This window comes from Protopterus annectens, chromosome 4.part1 (assembly GCF_019279795.1).
Source record: "Protopterus annectens isolate FY-2018-M chromosome 4.part1, PAN1.0, whole genome shotgun sequence".
In the NCBI taxonomy this organism is placed as follows: Eukaryota; Metazoa; Chordata; order Ceratodontiformes; family Protopteridae; genus Protopterus; species Protopterus annectens.
The window spans coordinates 413600332-413622714 of record NC_056734.1 but is presented as its reverse complement, the minus strand read 5'-3'; positions in this window follow the sequence as shown (position 1 = coordinate 413622714).

Genomic DNA, 22383 nt, shown 5'->3' with positions numbered 1-22383 from the left:
GTCTAACCCTGACATTTGGAATAGAATGCATGACAAAAACTATAAGAAACTTCCCCAACAAGGGTAATTGTCTGTAAATTCTGGTTTCAGGCTGAACTGATAAAGTGATGAAGCAATAGGATTGCTCAAGATGCTCACTAAACTGTAGGAAGGAAATATCTGAAGATGGTGGTAGTCAATGCCTTGACATTGGCAGGTGAGGCAGTCTGTCAAGTCTGGAAAGGGAAGGAAAGGTGAAAACCCTGATATTTGGCCTAGGAATAGGACTTCTACAGGCAAGAATCTCAGTCAGTACAGCAACAGTGAAGTACAAAGAACATAGTTAGAGCTTCACTAAACATGTTCAACCAACTTCAATAGAAGGACTAGTCACATGGGGCTCTTCAGCAGTTGCTGGGTTTTCCGTTTGCCAGAGGTGTGTGTGTGTGCACGTGTGTCTACACCCCAGATAGGGTGAAGTTATACGTAAAATTTTTAATTTGTTTTTGTACTCTTTGTTGAAGAAGAGATGGGAGGGGATGTTAAACTGGATGGCTTTAGATCATGATGATCCACCACAAATTTATAATTTTCACTGTTGTGCATGATCCAGACCATCCACATTAATATTAGGACAATCCCCAGCTATGACTCTTGGATTCTTGACAGAATACCACAGAGGGTGGTGGTTCCGGAAGTCCAACCTAAATCTATTGATCACATCCAGCTTACAATGTTTTGCTAAAGTGTGCAGTGAAGGCAATGTTGCTGCAGCACAAATGTCACCCACAGAAGAGTTTCTGAAACATACCAATAAAATTGAAAAAGCCCTCATCAAATAAACTTTTGGTCTGTCTGGCAAAGGTTTGTTGTTATTACACCAGTGGAAATGTATTCAGAGAGCCTCCAGGGACACCTTCCAACTCAGTCTAGCCAAAGCAAAACAGAAGAAAAACTGACCATACTTCCTGAGATCTTTGATTCTATGTAGAAAAAAACTAAATTATCTGTGAGCATCTAAGCAATAAAATTTGTAGTTATCTTTACTAGAACATGGTGGGAAAAACATAAGACTAATAGATTTACAGTTAAAATCTAAGGGAAACTTGGACATAAATGCTGTGTTGGTTCACAAGAACCCTGCTTTTGTGGAAAAAGAAATAAAATAAGAATGGGTTAGAGAAGACAGGGCTAGAAGTTCAGATACCCTTCTTGCTGAGATAACCGCCTCAAAAAAAGGTATTTCAAGGCAGAAACTTTAAATCAATGTGGGCAGCTGATTCAAAAGAAGGAAACATTAATTGTTATAATACAAAATGCAGATCATAAAAATGAATGGTCACTGAAAGGTGTTCTCAAAAAGACATCTAATTGAAATGCTTTACATACATTCAGGGACACAACTGCTAAGTGTACCTTCAAATTGAGTAGCTGGACCCACAGTTAAAGACATGAGCCAGAATCTTTGGAATAGCAGGATTCAGAACCATGAATTATCCTCTTGATGAGTTGCCCATATGGAAACTTCTGTCCATTTCCCTTTGTAAAGCTTCTTAGCCATGGGCTTCTTGGCAGCTGTCTTGATTTGGACCACACTTGGCAGGTATATTGGGGCCTTTAACATTTGAACTGGAGAAACATGAGGGATGCAGGTGTGGATGAGGTTGGCCAGAGAGATGGGTCAAAAGACCTAATTGAGGTTCAAGAACAGATTTATTTTCCATAACAGGAAAACTCTACTTGTTGATGCCACAACTGAGCCATGAGAATGACTTTGGCCCTGCACACCCTGGCTTTCTGCAGAAAATTCAAGATCAGCAGAAAAGGTGGAAATGCATATAGTAGTCCTCTGGGGCCACTGGTTGGCTACAGTGTCCCATGGCATCTGTCCCAGTGGAGGATTAGTCAAAGTTTGAAAGCAAACAAAGTGCATCAAGGCTTTCCCAATGGCAGATGATCATGCGAGCTAGTGTTTGAATGAAGGAGCACTTGTGGAATTAGTAAACATCATTTGAAAGTGTCCACTAGAGAGTTTTTGGCTTGACCTAGGATATGGAATACCATCAGAAAGTGATTGGAGTTCACTGCTCATTCTACCAAACCTCACAGCCTCTGATACAGCTAGGACCCGACTGTCCATATTTGTTTACATCAATGATGTTATCAGCGTGTATAACAGTTGCACCCTGGGGGAGGGTGTCCGGAAGAGCCAGTAACAACAGGAGGTTCACCCTTATCTCCAGAACATTTAAGCAGCCTCTTGCTCTGTTCATGTCCCTTGGATAGTCTGCCCTAAGCAATGTCACCTCCCGGGTGATGAATCTGTGGTAATCAAAACAATGGGGAAAAGAAAAAAAATCCTGCATCAGACGCTTCTATTGTAACACTATAACAAGTGCTGCTGGCTCAGATGGGAAAGATGTACAATTTATTTAGAGGATCCTATGCCCGGGACCACTGAACCATTAGAGTCCACTGGAGACCTCTTTAAAAAAACTCACAAAATAACTAGACTAATGGTTGCTGTTATGAGTCATAAGAACTTGAGAACCAATTCTGCCATTATATGGAATGGGATAGAAGAAACTGAACTCCTGTCTGTACAGTCTGAATTCCCTCTGCACTGAGACAGACAATTTTGATTACTATGTTCATGTGGTAACTTTTAAAAACATGTGCCTGTGATGGCTTCAAATAGGATTTTGTAGTATTCACCAAAAATCCCAAGGACAGAAACAGCTGCAGTAGTAAGCTTCTTGTCCGAGTCAGTAATTCACTGATGACGGCAGGTAGGAGACAGTTGTCTAACTTTAGAAACATCCAGATTCCCTGCTGTCACATGTGAGCTATTAATTCTGCTATTCATTTGGGGAACACCCTGAGCTGTGGTGAGAACAAATGAAGTCTCTGAACTGGTACTTACTGGCTACCACCATTGAGTGCAGGAAATTCCTGAATGCCCTGACAAAATGTAGGCATCCTTGAGATCCAAACAGCACATCTATTCACCTTTAACACAAAAAGACTGAATGCACTTTGATAATCTGGGACTTAACTATTTGGATACACTAGTTCTGGCCACTTGAGCTTAAAATGGGCCTGAGGTCCTTCATGTTCTTAGGAACCAAAAATAATATTGAAAAAAACCCAGATCCTTTCTGGTTTGAGTGGGACCACTAGAATGGAGTTTCTGTTTAAGAGATTTGCAATGTTTAGCTCGTCATTCTTCTGATGGGGTGGGACATCAAGAAAGGGGAAGGGAAGGTGCTCCAGGGGAGTGTTAAAGGTAATCCCATACTCCTGGACATTACTTTTCTTAGCCTTCTGTAAACAGCCTGGCACACTTTCAGAAGATAGAATTGTTTGAATCCAGACTGCCTCAAGATGGACAGTATGGTAAGTCTCAGGGATTTTCTGGCAAACTCACAAGGGCATGTATATTATCTGGAAAATCAACTATGCCATAGCAATTTCTATCTTAACACTGCTCTAAAAGGGGCTTGTTGGATCTTTTTTGAAACAAAAGTTCTTTGCTCTGATCATATTTTTTTTTTTTGTCAAAACAAACCATGTTAACATGTTCACAGTTACAAACATGACATACATTCTCTTATACAGTTATCAAATCCAAAATGACATGAACTGCTCGATTCCTGACTACACTTAAAACCTCATTCCTCCTCCAAAACATTATTCTGCCTGTATTGTTCTCACAATTTCCATTTTCCATGTAATTTGCTCCTATCCTTTTCCAAAGATCCTACTTTCAGTTCTTTTTTCTCTGCTAACAATATTCACTACTTCAAATACAGTTGATTTAAACTTTTGATTTCCATTTTCTAGTAATGGCTTTTTTGGTAGCCACCAAAATTGAATAAACTTAACAAGGCTTTACTATGCCAAGGCAATTCAGATACTGCATCCCAGCTCAAAAAAAAAAAAAAACCTTAAGTTACACTCATTAGTTCACTCAATAATTCTGACAGAGTACTCTGAAGAGAATTATTAAAATCTGCCGGCTTATTAACATTTCCAAATCATATTTTGCTAGTTACCTCTCTCTTCCCCAACTCACCTCCAACATTTGCCATCTACCTGAGGAAAAATATCTTTGAAGTCTGCTAGGGATGTAAAAATAGCTCTGCAAAACTTCCCAGCAAAAATCCTAAATCTTCTAGACTTTGTTGCATATAGGCGAATCATACACGTCCCCCCATTGTTTCCTTGTGAGTTATTTATCCATTCTCTTCCCAATCTTTTCTAACCTCCTCTGATGGATTCCTATAGTTATTGTGAGATATTTTGCCATTTTACTCATCCCTTGTTTTAACAACAGCCTCTGTTCTAGATTCAACTAAAAACTCTTCCAGAGCAGGTTTTTCACTTACGATTCCCCTATCCATTTCTCTTTGCCTATACTTGGATATCAATCTCTTGATTGGGAAGGCAGTTTCTATCCTACAAACCAAATGTCCTCTTAGCCCCTTCCCATTTTATTACCTTTCCCTCTAGTTATTTGTTCCCAATACCTTGGTTCCTTTTGCCAGTTTTCTCCAGTAAATTCCAGCTCTCTCACCTATTATCTGTACCACTAATTGCAGTCATCATTACTGGCAAAACCTGCTTTCTCCATTCTTGTGTTGGTATAGTTCTTAGAGTACTTTCTGCTACTTTAGGAATATAATTTATATGGCTGCTGTTATTCTCCTTACAGATTTGCACCCCAAATCCTACTGTGTCCTTATTTCTTGAATTTCTCCCCACTTCATCATCACTTTCCACTTTGAATTATAATGTTCTACTTGTGCTATGTATATATCAGCCTTTCCTGTGTAGCTCTAAAATATCCCTTCAAATCAGGTAATCCTGAACCTCCTTGTTCTATTGCAAGATCAGCATATCCCACTCGACCTTTGCCATCTTACCCTCCCACATAAAATCCTTCAACTCTAATATTACTGTCCACATTCACTCCTTGGGTTGATAAAAATATGCCTGACCTATATATAAAACTAAAGGGACTAAAAACAAACATTTTTATTGCTTTTATCTTGCTATCCATGTCCATAAACAAGAGCATCCATTTTCCCAGTTTTTTTCCTTAACTTTCCCATTTTTTTTTGGCATTATCTTTTGTTTAGTCTCTTCTCATGTATCCTTGGCTGCCACAACAGAATCCTTTTTTAACCCATACTTCACTTCTAAAGACTTCATCTTATTGTGTCCCCACAAATATGGGTATGGCTGAACCAATCCATATGCAGGTTTGTTTTGTCTTCATTAATTTTATAATTAAAAAAAATAATTGAAATGGTGTTCCACGTCACCGAGATGTCCTTTTTTTTTGGTTTTATTAGGTTTGAAATATTATCTACAAATAAAGCAAACTTTTCTTGATTACCATACCAATTATATTACTGAATTTCTGACTTTCTCTGCCAGTGGCTCTAAATATAGCACAAACAACAAAAGGGAAAGGACACCCCTGCCAGGTTCCTCTGTTCAACTTATTAAACAGGATCCCTCCCACTTTGATGTTTGCCTCTGATCCCTCATATATCCTCCTAATTAACTGTATTACTGTATAAGGGAATGGAAATGCTTCCACTGCCCTACTCATAAAATCCCAGCTGACTCTGTTGAATGCTTTCGCTGCATCAAGACCCAACAGCAGTATTTTCTTACAATCTGGTTTCCTCTGGATCATCATTGTTTTATTAATGTTGGTACATTTTTGCCCCCCTCCACAAAACCACACTGATCCATATCTATCAATTCTGGTAATACATTTGCCATACTTTTATATATTGTAGACACAAATGCTTTATAACCATGGCTTAACATTGAAAGGGGTCTATATGAAGCTGGATTCTGATGGGTCTTTACAGTCTCTAATTATTACAGCCAACATGGTTTTCTTATCGGATGTTGTGGTTTCCCCTCATTTTAAAATACTGTTAAATAAAGCCCTCCAGATCTGCATCACTTTTTCCCTTATACCTATTAAACTTCCACGGGAATACCATCTATTTGTGGAGACTTTCTTGCAGATTGATTATACATTACCATCTTAATCTCATCTCTTTCTATCTTAACTTGGCATACTTAAGTCTTCCATAAAAATTTCCATTAGTACTTTTTCGACATTTTTCTGTTTTATTCAAATTTTCATAAAAATTCTGAAATATCTGTAATATCTATACAGAATCTCTGATTATTTTTCTTATTATAGGCTCCCTGAGTTTGGAAATAATCCTTTGCACAATGACTTGGGCAACAGAAAGTATAGAGAGTTTTTATGCTCTGGAGTTATCAAAAAAGTGTTGCTTAAGAGCAATCTTTCTAAGCTCATGCTTATCTAGATACTTTATTTTTCTCTTTAGCACTCTGCAGTCATGCCTCTTCTTGTTCTGTGATATTCTCCTAATTTTGCAATATCCAAGTGAACAAAACCAAAAGCAGCAGGACTAAAGGACCAATATGGTAGAAAACGAACAAGGCAACAAAAAAGCCCAAAAGATCCACCACAGCACGTATAAAATCACTCATTTTATTAAAAGGATGAGCGCTTTCAAGTACTAAGACTCTTTTTCAAATCCATACATACACAGAAAAAACATTTACTTTTAAAATGCAAGTATCCATTGCAAACGCAAATATAAAACACTCCCACTAAAATAACCAATCAAGAATTTTGCCAGGGTCTACGCCCTCTTAGCACAGGCTTCAATGGTAATACAGTGTTCAACCCAGGTGCATAATCAGCTTGGGGGTTAGCAATCCAATCCACTTCAACCTGCTCAGTTTTTAAAGATATATCACCCCCTCTCCTGAACAAAGTGCATAACTGCAGGACCATAAACTTAAAGGTATGATTCGGATGCCTCTTGACATGTGCTCACTTCCAGACCTAACATCGCTACAATGTTGCAAGACCCTTTCAACATTCTGTTGGTCTTGGCAACATAAAATAATTTGCAACTCTGGCATTTCACCAAATAAACCAAGTCCTTAGTCCTGCAGTTAGCATAACCTCTCAAATGAAAATTGCACCCAGTGACAGGATGCTGAAAATTATTTGATCTATACAGACACATCCTTTGCAGTGTCCACATGGAAATGTGCCTATCTGTTCAAACCCATACTGATTAGAGCCATCATTTCACCCAGGAAAATCCTTACAAAGCAAGCTTTTCAAATTTGGCGCATTTCTAAAGGCAAAAGCTGGAGCTGAACCAGCAACCTCCTTGATATCATCATCTGAATGGAGGATCTTCCAATCTTCACATATCTTCTTAATCTTACTCATATCACTGCTGTTTCCAAAAATGAGTCTAGGACATGCCTTCCCATTCCTACACCCCTTATTATTCACAGACTGGGGATCTTGCTCAAATATCTGCTCATTACCACCTATAAACCAAGGTTTTGCAGAGTTTCGTCTCCAAGTATGGTGCTCTTATCTTACAGTCTCTATGGCTCCTCTAGAATAGCCATGCTTCTAAAAACAAGACAACAAAAACCCAGTCTCTCTTTCATACACCTCATCCTGGATGTATAGCCTAGAGGAGTGCATAACTTGACCCTTCATGATGTTACTAAAAACATGCAGAAGGTGCATACTCCCTCATTCCAAAAATGTATTTTTCCAACACTTTTTCCTATGGGTCTTTGTAACAAACCTTGATCATCTATAAAGACTTCCACATCCAAAAAAGCTATTGCCTCAGAGCTATAACTGACTGAAAAACTCAAATAGGAGGTGCTCTGCTGAAAGTAGGCAACAAAGTCAATGAGCTATTCCTCTGACCCCAACCAAAGAACAAAAAGGTCAACAAACCTTTTGTAGAAACATAGTCCTTCCATGGGTTGCCATTACCCAAGATAAACTGTTCTTCCCACTGCGCCAACACCAAGTTGGCATACATATTGGTACAGGCTGTCCCCATGGCTACTCCCCATTTCTGTAAGTAATATTTCATTCCATACATAAACATAGTGTAAAATCAGGTCAAGATAGACACAAATCTGTGTAATTTTTTCAGAAGGGCATATATTCTTCTGAACCAAGAAATCTTTAACTGCCTTTATGCCCACCTCATTGGGTATAATGGTGAACAGGCTGTTAACATCAAGTGTGGCCAAGATCAAACATCTAGATGACTGCTTATCAGCTAAATGTCTGGATATCAGAAAGTGGACAGCATTTTTTAACAGCTGGTGCATGTTCCAAGGCTGGTTTTAGTTGTCTTTCTAGCCAAACTGACATGTATTCGGTGACCCAACCTCTGCCGGAAACAATCGGCCTAAGAGGTGGATCATCCTTGTCCTTGTGCACCTTTGGCAACCCTTTAATTACAGGAATCATAGGTTCCATGGTTTTAACAAACTGGTAAGTATCTTCCATAATTATTCGCGACCTGAATAACTCTTCAATAGTATTTTCCATATTCATGATGACAAACCTGAACTCATGTGGGGTTACTTCGACATAAGTACACACATCCGATAACATACATCTCATTTTCTCATCATGCATAGTATATGCCAATACCACAACCACGTCCCCTTTGTCAGCAGGCCTGATCACAATATCAGGCATGTTTTTCAAACACTCAAGTGCTGACTGTTCATCTTTGCTAAGGTTGTAGAAGTCCCTCCTCCTTCCTTCATGCAAAACTTTGGCTATTTCACCTTCACGTCTTTATACAAGAGTCAACAACAGGGTGTAGAAGGGGAATAAATGTACTTGGTTTCCTTAGTCCAGACACATTCTGCTCATCTACTTCTCCAGTACCAAACATTTTCCTCAGCATCACATTCCTGCCGAACCATCTCAAGTCCTTTACGATTTCATTCAACCTTGGGAGTTGCACAAGGACAAATGTTAAGCCCTTGTTTAAAACAGCCAATTGTTTGAGAGTGAGTACAACACCTGAGATGTTAACTACCAACATATTGTTTATATATCAGTCTTCCTTCTCTTCCTGCTCTGGCTGCCGACTCGATCTCTCGTATGGAGCGGTTTCAGTTTGACCGACACTGGTAGTGCCGACAAACCCGAGCCAATGCAGTAATTACGTTTGGGCTTGGCTTCAGTATTATTCATCAGAAAGCAATCCCCTTTCATATCACTTGCAGAGGATGAATGTGGTGTTGAGGCATCATTGTTGATAGAGCCAGCACAGTTATTACCAATAGCTGTGCCCACAATGTCCACCCATGCCTGCTTCAAAACATTCCTGCCAGATGCAACAGTGGTAACCACTCCTTACCCAGTGTTCCTGCTGGTACGCACTCTGTCACTTACATTATTTATGGAAAACACAATGGAACCAACAGACTCTTGGCATGGTGCATTGACATTGGATCTTTCTTTAGGCCAAATATACTGCCTTTCATAAAGTCACAGTAGTCCCTTTTCAACTTCTTCAGTTTTATTTGTTTGAGTCCACAGATTTCAATGCTATTTGCATTTGAGTTGCCTCCACTCGCTTAGTTAGTAAATTTACTTCAGGCTCAAAGTAATCAATCAGCAATTGCATATATTTAAAACTTGTCTGTAAATGTATTTCTTGCCACTGAGCTAACAATTCCGGGAACGTATTCCCATAGGTTGGTAGACAGAGTACCCTCAGACCCTGGGGCACTACCTTGTGATGTAGGCAGGCCTCCAAATGATATCATTGCCACGGCAGTTGCTTGAGTTTAAACAAATCTCTCACCAGTTGAAAAAAAAGTTAAGTTCACAACTAGGGAACCAAAACCACAACCACACAATAAGACTCCAAAGAAACAAATTGCAGCCAAGGACAGGACCTCAAACGGAAACAGTTCTCTTTATTGGATACAACCACAATAAACGTTAAGCACTTTCATCCCCCATAAAATTACATGGGACTTCAGAACAAAAAACATCTGCACAGATCTGGTTTAAATATTATTCAAACACATACTCAACCAATCAAAGTAAAACAAAAACAATAAAACAATTAAAAAGCATTAACCCTCATGTGCCTGAGCTTTAGTAAACACTATACTATCATATTCATTCAAGCCAGGGCACTCAGATGCATTTAGCTTTAATTGCCATCTTAATTCACACAATTCTAAGTGTTCTGGTAACACCCTCCCTTGACTGTCTAAAACTATCTGCTGCAGCACAAAAAAAAAATACATCTTCATTGTGTTCTAGTATATGTTTAGATAGTGCATTTGTACTTCTAACATTTTTTATATCATTTAGATGTTCATACATTCTTTCTCTGAACTTTCCACTGGTTTTTCCTATATAAAATGCTGGACATTGCAGGCATTTTGCAACATAAACAACACTTTTAGACGGACAAGTGAAATGACCATGTGTATTAACCTTATAGTTACCCAGTCTAAATTTTACCCCTGTTTTAATAACATTGGGGCACTGCCTGCACATCCCACATTTAAAGTTTCCAAAGGGCCTATTATTACGTTCTTTTCCTACCATATTATTTTCAACTAGATTTTTAAAAGATTTATCCTTTTTAAACACAATAAATGGCTTAGTGCCTAATTTTTCTACAGTCATGTAATCCAAATTAAGGATGGACCAGTTTTTGACAATTTTTACTACAGGTAAACTGTCTTTATTGAATGTTGTAACACAGGAGAAGGTCTTTCTTTTTCTTCTCTATTCATTACCCCTTCATCAATAACACCTATTATATGTTTACCGTTAAAAGATGTGGACTGTTGACTTAAGATGGGCCTGAAAATCCCACTAGCTGTTTTTGTTTGAACTTCTATATTTACTTTCTGAAGTAGGTGTTTGGAGTAACCCCTTCTCCTAAACATGTCCATAATAAAATTGGTTTCAACTATAAAGTCATCATCATCTGGGTATGAAGGGTGGCAACTACTGTAATCCAAATAAGAGTTCGAGAAAGTTGGTTTTCTATAGATCCTTGATCTAAGTTTCTGCTTCACTTCGTCTATACCAATTTCTACTTCCAAATAATATATTGCCTCCTTATGTAAAGTGTGAGTAAATTCTAAAAAGGTGGTACTATTATTAATGTAATCCAGAAATTCATCCAAGAGCTCGGATGACCCCACCCAAATTAAAAAAAAAGGTCATCCAGAACCCTTGTGTAGTATTTTACATTTTCCACAAATCTACTTTTAAATATGTATTCAGTTTCCCAAAAAGACAATGTAATTTGAATACATGGGGGCACAAGCAGCCCCCATAGCTGCATCTACCACCTGCTTGAAGTATTGTCCCTCAAAGAAAATGTAATTGTTGTAAAGAATGACTTCCATGAGGGCAATTATCAAATTAATACGATCCTGTGTGCATTTCTTAGTCATACAAAGCTGTGCTTCAAGCCACTCTAAACCCTCCTTATGGGGTATAACTGAAAATAAATTTTTAACATCTATAGTAACAAAAACCATGTGTTCAAAAACTGCTACTTTGTTAAATCCTTCAGAAAATCCCATGAATCTGTACATACATACTTAAGTTCTTCCACCCCTTGTTCTAAATAAAAGGTCTGCTAACTTTGCTATAAAGTGGGCCTTGGATCTTTTTCCGTCCACTGTAGGTCTAAATGGGGGTTGATTCAGGTCCTTATGGATCTTAGGGATCCCAAAGATACTTGCAATCACCGGGTATTCGTTTTTGATGTAATTATACTCATCCAGGTTAATTTTACCCTGCAAAATCAGGTCATCCAGTGTGATATCTATCCTTTTAAAGGCAATGTTAATTTCATTTTGTGAAACCTCTATACAAGTACAATCCACTAAAATGACATTCATACTGTTATTATAGTCCATTTTGTCCATGCTTATCATCCCATTTCCCTTATCAGGTTTCATTACACAAATTTGTCATCACCCACATGGGCCTCTTCCTTCAACATCTGCCTAAAATCCACCTCACAAGTTTTTTCAGAACAATGTACAAGATTATGCATAGGTGGATTAAACATACTAGGTTTTTTCAAACAGCTTTTAAAAGTCTACATTTTCCCCATTTGAATTAAAGAACACAAATTACATTTTCTAGTATATAGCTTCAAATCAAGCAGTAAATCAGCAATAAGGCCTCTGCATGCAGGAATAAAACTGAACACCTTTAAGTTCTTCGAAGTCAGCAGTCAGGTCAGGCTTGGCATAATCTTCATCACCCAGGTTCAATTAAATAAACGGATTCGTACCTGGTACCAACAGTCGCTGGCCTCGTTCCCTAAATAAATGTCCATTCACAGCATCTGGCTGATAACTAAGTTCAATATCTGTAGATTCAGCACTAGCCATTTGTCCCGCTCTTCGTAAAACCAAAATCCAAGTGAACAAAACCAAAAGCAGCAGGATCGAAGGACCAATCTTGTAGAAAACGAACAAGACAACAAAAGAGCCCAAAAGATCCACCATGGCAAGTATAAAATCACTCGTTTTATTAAAAAGATGAGTACGTATGAGTATAAAGAGTTTTTATGCAATGGAGTTATCAAAAAATTGTTGCTTAAAAGCAATCTTTCTAAGCTCATGCTCATCTAGATACCTTATTTTTCTCTTTAGCACTCTGCAGTTATGCCTCTTCTTGTTCTGTGATATTCTCCTAATTCTGCAATATCTTAACCTTTGTCAGCCCTTCTAAATAATCCTTGCTACTTCTTAACTATATATTTTTTCTTTTATTTCTATCCTATTTTTAAACTCCACTTTCATTTTATCCCACTCACTAGCTATAAGTACTTTCGATCTTCCCTAATAACGCCCAAATCATTTCCACTACCCATTCTTTAAATTCCTCTCTTTTTATCAGGTAGATAGGGAAGCACCAGTGTCCCATTTTTACTTCATTATCCTTCATTTTAATGGTTATTGGCATGAGATCTGAAATAGTTACTGGGTATGTGTATCGAAGCTTTCAATTAAATGCACATGTTCCAGGGAAAGAATGCCTGTCTAGTTTAGCTCAGTTATTGGACCTTGGGGAATAATATGTAAATTCTCTCAGAGTTCCTACTACTGAATTTGCATCTTCCATACTAAATATTTTCATAAATATATTCAGAATTCTACCCCTCTTTTGTTATATTTTACCTTCTACTTCCCCCAAGGTACATTCTCATTGCTGCAAATTATTTTCCAGTCCCCACCTATAATTTTCCCTGCTAAAAGTGGATTTCTCTGCAGATTTTTCTTAAGCTCGATAGCAGTTTTAGTTGGAATATAAACACGCAAGCATAATCCTCATCCCTTGTCAGCAGCCCCTTACTACCACAAATCTACCACTACCCCTTCTTCTATGACTATTGAAGCTCCTCTACCAATTAGTGTAAGTACTCCTCTTTTCCTTTGTCCCTGATATCCTGCTGAATATTCATCTTGAAATCCTTTATCAAATTCACATGCTCACTTATTTCAAAGCTTCCATGTTTTCTTCTGTAGCACTATTTGCACTCTGCATTTCCTAATATAATTCAGTACTCTTACCCTTTTGTCTACACCATTAAGTTAATTCACATTTCAAAATAACATGTTTAATGTAGCCATTATGATAAAAAGTTATCATTCCCACCTATTAGATATGACAGCTTTTTTAAAGGTCTGTTTCCGCTTGTGTTACTTGCCCTCACTAATGTTAGTCAGGCTGATCCTTTATATAGTTATTTCTTGTCATTTCCATTTGAACCTATGTCACAATTTACAAGAGTTTGTTTCACAGAAAGCCCTTAAAAACACTCCTGAACACCCCCATAACCTGTAACCTAGAACGCACGAGACAACATACATCTTCAAATAAATGACGTTTGACCCTCCTGATAGGAGCAATTGTTTTAAACTGACAGCTGCACCCTCAGGCATTAACTAACCTAAAATTAAAGTTATTCATGCCAAGACGCATGTTACAGCCTATGCTCTTACACTAATTTTCTATTCTTGTCTTACCTTTATTCCCCACCTAAATTTGAAAAAAACTTGTGTTTCAGAAAACATTAACTTTTAGCCTTAAGAAATAGTGCACTATCTTCAAATGTAACAAAATTATACACTGTTCTAGCAAATGCAAAGTATTTAGTTACCAGAAAACCTGCCATCTCTTATTCATCTCCAAGAATTTCAATTATTTTTGCCCTTGTACATTTTAATTTTGTTTCTCTCAAAAAAACAATGCCCAGACCTCACGATTTATTGCCTTCACCTTTAGTTTGTTTCCATGACAACCTATTGACTTAAATGTGCTTTTGCCCAGCATTTCTTCTTTGCATTGTAATGCCTATATTTCTTAAAACTAAAAAAGAAATAAAAAGCACGCTTAGTATCCATCACCTACAATCACTAAAAATGCTTTACTATATAAAGTAATTTATATCATGTTTTATATAAATACTGTCAAGAATAAAAATGGTTTTACTTTACTTTTCCCTTTTTCCCCTTTTAGTGCACTGACAAACATTGACATGAAGTGAGGCATATACCTGTCAGTCCCCCAAATTTAACAGTCAACAAAAAATCATCTTTCTCTGCCACTTTTTCTTGTAGTCATACTTCACAAACGTGATTGATGCATTATAGTCTCACATTTACTTAATTTCAGTGTTGCTGACCCTCTTCCTGTTCATCTCCATCTCCCAACCCCAGACTCCAGTTCAAGTCCAAGGTAATCTAGTCAACTCCTGTGCCTTTTTTCCCTCTCTCAAGCATTTTCCTTTGGAACATAAAGGTTTCACTGGTAACGTCTCTTTAGGAGCCTTACAGGCAAAAGAACGGCAAGCAAAGTCACCTTCTGTTTTTTTGGACATCATCATCAAAAATGACTTCAAACCTCCAGGGAAAAAAAAATATTCTGAAGACAGCTGGATGCAACAGCTTGAATCTCACACCTGCCTCTAGACATTCCCCAAATGCTGAGATAAAACTGGCTTCTCTTCTGCCTGTACAGTGAATATTAATTTTCCACAAACATTGTACTGTCTCCAGTTTTGAATTCTTTATCAGTTTTCTCCAGTAAATTCTGCTGGTATGACTGCATCTTTACTAATACTGGTCTTGGATGATATCACATGGCCAGGTTTGGAGCATACACAAGATTTGCCCTTTCAATTAACAAACCCTGCTGTGGAATACCAGTCCAGTTACTTACTTGTGGTTTTATAAAAATAATAATCTGTTCCAGTTTCTCTGGTGCAGCAGAAAATCTCAGGTTTTATCTACATGCTCTGTTCTCTGACTCTACCATTTTTTTAAACAGCTTTTCTTGAGAAATCGGATAGCCTTTTCTTCATTTCAGCCTTTGATTTTTTTATTTATTTTTTTGCAGTTTTATCAGTTCATCTGAATAGCTGTTTTAAGCTTCTTCCATTTTTTTCAGCCTTTTGTTATGAGTTGATATACTCCTGCAATGTTTCATTTATTTTACTCATCTCCAAGCATATTTGACTTTTTTTTTCCCCTCTAAGTTACTGGAAGTCATCTCTTGTACTAAGCTTTACAGCTGGAGGATTCTTCCCAGTCAGTGTTTTATCTTCACCTGACGCAGAAATACTAAGCATCTGGTATTCGGGCAGACTGAGGGCTATCCCTGGCAGGATAACCCAAGTGTGATGACTGCAATAGTGAATACACTTGAACATCTACATTTATGGTAAGTGTACACAACTGTACTTTACCCACCAAAAGGGATCAGGGAAGAAAGAACCATCAGAACATTAAATGCCAACTTAAAAGTATTACACCTTCTGTTTAATCTGCCAGAAAGGAAGAGAAACGGTCTACAAAGTTTTATTTATTGTAAAATACATGAAGAAACATATCTTTATCTTGAGATAATACCCTTGATGTGCTCTGTCCATCATCAAATACGATCTAGAAAGAGGTGGCATGCTGCACTGCAAGAGTAAGGAGTGGAATCTAAGCTTGGGAAAGCCTTGCAGATACCAAAGTGAGGGCCATCTTTGGCAACCACTCCTAGCACATAAGTGGATAGACTACATCATGTACAATATGATCATTAATGTTCAAGCTGGTTATTATGGAAGATGGCTACAGTCAAAGTATACTGTTTGAGGACTTGCAGACTAGGTACTGGGCATTTGTACCACATGTCTAACAAGCTGCAAAGGCCTAATAATTTTGCCTGATAATAGTTGGACCCTACAGGAGTATTTCCAGTTAATGTGAACTCGGGGGGGGGGGTCTTAAAAGCAGCCCTTCAGCTTTGTTTCCCTTATACAAGGCCTTAAGAAGTTTGCTTCTTTACACAATTGCAAGTTTGCAATATGTTTATATATTATGTTTCAAGAAAGAGTGAGTGAAAACTTTCATTATTAATTTACAAGATAAACTTGTCATATGGGTAAATGAAAGTACAACAACCATATTAGAGGTTAAAAGATGACAGCTATAAACAGTAAATTGCATTCTTTTGCAAAAGAGTAAAGAAGGAAAAAAATATCACTATTTTAGCAAGTTAAGATAGAAAAGAAGTAATAACATGAAGTCAGTCTGTTACAATCATGGAAAAAATGGCACTACAATAATTATACTTCAGCACCCTTTGTCATAGGGAAAACTAAGAAAATGTTTTCATTATAAGTTGGTAACATTTTTGCAATTTAGTATTATGTACACTTATGAATTCATTTGCATTTTCTATAGTTTGGCTTAAAACATCTGGTTTGAATTAGCATTTGTCCAAGGTGACGAGTCAGAAGATAGATGCATTTTATGTGAACAGTAATGCTGATTAAGGCATATATGGATTTAATCAAGGAGATAGAGAACAGATAAAAGTGAAACAGTTTCCATTTTAAAAGTCAAGGAAGCTCTCCTTCCGGAGAACACTAGATGGATGTCCGTGCTTTTTTTAAGTTTGACTGACCTATGATTATGATGAATTATAACAGAAGCTTTAGCTAGTCATGTAGCATTAGATTCAAAGTAAAAAAAAATGGAAGGCAGCTATAGACAATGATTTCTCCATGGAACATCATTTTGGTTATGAAACAATCTTTCCCCTGTTGGTTATTCTGATGGATAAACTGGATCATTTGCTAAACAGAAGCAGGGGCAGGACATGGGCTGTCAGACTGAATACATTCAATAGCTGTATTTCTAATATACATTGGATATGGTTAAATGACAGTGGTGTACAGTAGTGCACCCAAAACATGATTCAGAGGAGTAGAGTGCTTTGGAATACAGTCTGAGCTAGTTATTACTGGACATGAGAGTACATATGAACTACACATAAGAGGGAAGTTGAGCAGCATGGAAGAAATGAAAGCTGAGACTGCAGCGAAATGTTAGGAAACCCATGGGATATTTTTCCAGACTTATACTCACTTGGGATAATAAAGTTCAGTTGTGTTGGCCAATTATAAGAGATTTTCAAATAGATTCCTGTTGCAGTAGCCATTATATGGTATTTATTCTGCCAAGGATACCTTATGTCTGGCTGCTCTACAAAGTTTGTCTCCTTCCTCACATGCCATACATCCACCTTTAGCATGAGAGGACATGCTAGTATAAGAAGGACATATGAACCTGTCAAAATTCAGAGTTTTCTTATCCAAAGTAGGAAGACTGAAGCCTAAAGCTCCAAGTCATGTCAGAAAAGCAAAAGGGAGAAGGATACCCCATCCCGACCAGAAAAATTAATAAAAGGGGGGTGGAAGGAGTGTGCTAGTACTGCAACATTGATCTATTCAAACATTGCGATAAGTAAACTACACAATTATATGTTCTTCATTAGAGCACTGCTGCAGCAGCCATTACAATATGGGATGACTGTCAAAGCTCAGGAAGAAAGAGTGGATGGACAAGTACCACAGTCCAGGATTCCTGAAAGGACAGCTCAAATGAAGCCTGTGCTAGCTCTAGAAACAGAATTCAACTTGTAATGTTTGGTGGAAGTGTGAACAGAAGTGGAAGTAGCAATTTCCAGAATAAATCTAGAAAACGCACATTTCCAGAAATCCCTGTAAGTAAATACTGCTTTAATAGAATGAGCCTGGATATTCTGAAGGGATTTTTGTTATAGGTAGGATAGCTGAACTGAATAGCATGGGAAAGCCATCTAGACAGAGTCTACTTAGATAGTAGCTGCCACTTCTTAACATCACAGGACACAGAGCTGATGATTTTCTGAAATCCTTAGTTCTGTCCAAATGATATCTCAGCTGTTTGTGGACATCCAAGCAATGAAGACTCCTCCTTCCCCCTTGTTTTGAGAGTCAAGACAGAAAATAGGGAATTGGGACAGTCAAAGTAAATTCAGAGACAATTTTAGGCATAAGGGGAGCTGGTTCTGAAACTCACTGTACTTATGTGAATGATTAAGGTGGGGTAGGAAGACACAAGAGTCTGTAACCCAGATACCACCCCTGGCAGAAGTCAGAGCTACAACCAGGGCAGTCTTTCGAGTTAGAAATTTTAGAAAAGAACTTGGCTGCAGGTTCAAAGGGAGATGTGGTTAACTTGTCCAAAACAAAGTCCCCAAAAAGGAGCCAACATTTTTTCTTGATGGCCTGATGAGCAACACTCCCTTTAAAAAGTGAAAGTGTGTGACTTAAGAAAGATGGGGGATCTAGTGGCAGTATTTAAGTACATGCAAGACTAAAACTGAGCAAGTTACTGCTGAGCCGGGGTGCCCCTGTTTTACATGGGATCTGTACTCTATTTTTGCTGCAAAAAGATTTCCATTTAAGTATGATTTTCTGGTAGAAGGCTTCCTTGTCTCTCAACACCTACTGCACATCCTCAGAAAAAATACTGCCTAAAAGGGATCAACAGCCCATCATCCATATAGATTAAGAATTTTAATGTTGAGATGAAACAATGATCCAATGCCCGTGTTAGCAAGTTCATTTTGTGAGGAAGTCTTTAATTGTCCCTGGCCAGTTGCACAAGAACCAGTGTCATCTGGGATGAGAAAGATTCACCAGTAGCATCTCTGGCAGGTTCTTTATGTTCTTTTGAAGGACTTTGCAAATTTGAAGAAAAGCATAATCTCCCTTCAGGAGACTGAGAATGTATCAGTTTCCCAGATCTTTTTTGCAAGGTGTCCTGGAACAGAACTGTTGTGTTTACACAGAAGGCAAACAGATCTAATTAGGGAGTTCCTCATTTATGGATTATTTGCAGGAAGACTTCTTTGTGGTGTAACATCCACTTTTGAGGGTCTATCCTGGATCTGCTCAAAGTGACTCCTACTGTGTTCTGCCCTGACATGATATTATGCTGAATTATTTCCAAGGACATTATGGCTTACCTTCAAGGGAGTATGAGCTTGTTCCTGTTCATGTGGTTCTTATCTGTGATCACTGTGACAAAGGGAAATACTGCCAGCCCAGCTATCTGGAATTTTGTAAATAATTCTATGTCATTTGTGAATATTGATATGATTTATACAGAAGTGTGTGTAAAGTACTGAGCTAATATGTAACCACACGCCATATTGGAATAGAACAGGAATGCACCTGCATTATTGTGACTGTTGAGGTATATATGTTTAATAGAAACTGGAACACAGGAGGTTAACTTGAAAAAAATTCAGAGAAAATAGTTGAAATTAAGTTGTTTCATAACCATGTAATAAAAGAGATGTTATCTCTCAGCTTCAGTGCAGTAGCAGACACAATGTCTAGAGCTAGAAGTTTTTTGTAGTCTTGAAAGAGAAGTAATTACTAGGTTTAAGATGTAGAAGTGTTTTGTTTTATGACTTCCAGCATCTGCAAACATCTGAGAGAGATGCATTTTTCACTGCGACATGCTAAAATTCTATCAGTTTCTGACAAAAGGGGTTTAGCTTGGGAACTTAAGTCAGGTAACAAAATGATGAGGTCATTCACACTAACCCAGCAGTAAAATCTGATATTAATTTAAGACTCTCAGAGAGAGAGAATGTGCATTTTGTATTTGTCTTTGACCTGACAACACCCATTCATCACCACCTTCTGCACTTGCCTTGCTGTAAATAAGTTTTTTAGGGCATAGTAACTCTTAGATTCGGATAGGAATATAATAAAGTGTAGCTTAGATGTTTTCTTTATTTATCTGAGAATGTCCTGCAATGTTGTTTTAAATATTTCATGCGAGTTCAAACTCTGATGTAACTCACTACTTACTGAGTATTGTCTTGTTCTTTTATTATTATTATTATTAAATATATGTAAACCTTTTAATTGTGGCTGGTCTGTTTAGAGATATTTAAGCTCTTAGAACACTTGCATATCTAGATGGTGACACTGTACAGGCTACTCCTAAACAGTCTTGCTCTCGGTCAGACTACCATTTGGATTAATAGTAACATTACACAGGATTGGACACCCTTTGGTAAGGGCCTTACAGTAACTGATAAGAGTTGGCTGGTGGCAGTGAAAAGTACCTTATATTCTGGGCACAAGGGGGCATAGCTAATAAACCTGTGCCGGCCTTTCCCAGGTGTGTGCATTTGTATATACATCAAATCTCAAGGAGTGCGTGTGTGTGTGCGCGCCAGCTACTTGTGCAGGGCCACGAAGCACTGGTTGGACAGAGAGGGTACTGGAGATCTTGGTTTGGCCAGTCAGCTGAGATCTCCACCCTATAGCTGTGCCAGTAGGGAGTCTTATTGGGGAGCTAAAGAAAGCAGGAGAAACCAGCCCCAGACTGACAATGATCTCTGTGTGCTCTGAAGGGTAACTGCACTTTACTGTGTGTGTGTGTGTGTGTGTGTGTGTGTGTGTGTGTGTGTGTGTATACTTGTCATCCTCCCAGTGTGTACATGCCCCACTGTTGCCAGTGGTGAGGATCGAGACTCCTTGATTACTGGGCCAGTGTAGTGGCATCATAATCATTAATAAAGCTCCTGGAGACCAAAGCTGATTAAGGGCTTTCACGGCATTTATCAGGTCCAACATTTCTTTCAGATTTGTGTGCTTGCGCTTGGCTGTGTTTTTATTTACTTATGTTTTGTTTACCGGGGAAGAACACTGATCACAGTAAGACCATTTTCAGGCTCAGCCTAGGTTGCATTTACAACAAAAAGATTTCTCTTCAAACAAAATTAGTAAAACAGAGAATGAAACAATGTGCACCCAAGACATAGTATGTTTAGTTATTGCACTGGCAAAACTTGTCAAACATAACGAGAGGTAAAGAAGAGCATCAAAGAATGAGAATGTGAATATGCATTTTATTAACATTTACACAAGGAGAGTGTCAGGTTACAAATGAGAACTCAGATGGCTGAAATGTGATATGGGAGGAATGACATGTGGTGGCATTCATGTTATTTATGCAATATGTCCTGCATTGTGGCATATGCGCTCATAGTGTCTTAGCAACTGTTTGAGTTGAGCTCTGAAAGCACAGCTGTGTAAAACCTTATAACAGTAGATGTCCTTCTGTTCACTGTTACAGTATTCATAACTGAATGTATCTCCTGCCAAGCATTACTCAATGTCCAGCCAGTATACCAAAGCCTTTAGTACTTACAGATGCAGCACATCATATGCACACACCCCACATAAGGTGTAGGGCATAAAGCTGACATACAGATGCATACACACAACTTAAGAAGCCCCAGGAGGAACAGAATGTCCTAGGGGGCAAGGAAGAACATCTGCATTTAGAAGGGAAAAAGGGACAAGAGGCAGATGGCAAGAAAGAACATGGTAGAGTAGAGATGGCAGGAGGGAGGGAGTGCCTACTGCAACAATGAGTAGAAGGACATCTATGTTATGGTGAGATTTTACACAACTGTACATGTTCTTCCACACCACTGTTGCAGTATACATAACTGAAGGGAGAGTACAAAAGCTCAAGGGGAAACCTGGGAGGAAGATGGCACTGAACAGCCCTCCAGAAACCCATGCAGGATAGCCCTGGCAAAGCCAGCTCAAGCCCTGGAAATAGCATCTAACTTATACTGCTTAGTGAATGTATGAACATAACACAAAGTAGCAGCCTCAAGGATGGAATTGGTATCCAGCCCCTTTAAAAAAAAATACCAGAGGAGGCAACAGCCCTGGTAGAATGTGATTTTACTGATGAAGAAAGACATTTAATGACAAGAAATGAAAGAAGAAATGGCTTTAGAAATCCAGAAAGAGATGGTCTGCTTAGAAATAACTAAACCCAAAGACCTGGGATGAAAGGAAATAAAAAGCTGCTCAGAACTGCTGAATAACAATTTTTTATACAGATAATATCTGAAGTCTATGCAAATCCAACGTATGAAGAACCTTCTCATTGGCAGACTGTGGAGAAAGAAGGAAAAAAAAGGAAGGCAAATGAATAGACTGGTTAAGGGACAACTCACTGACCCACCTTGGGCATAAAAAAATTTAGTATGAAGAGACACCCTTGTATCTGTGGGAAACTAAGAAAGGAGGGACAGCCATGACAGCCTGAAGTTCAGACACC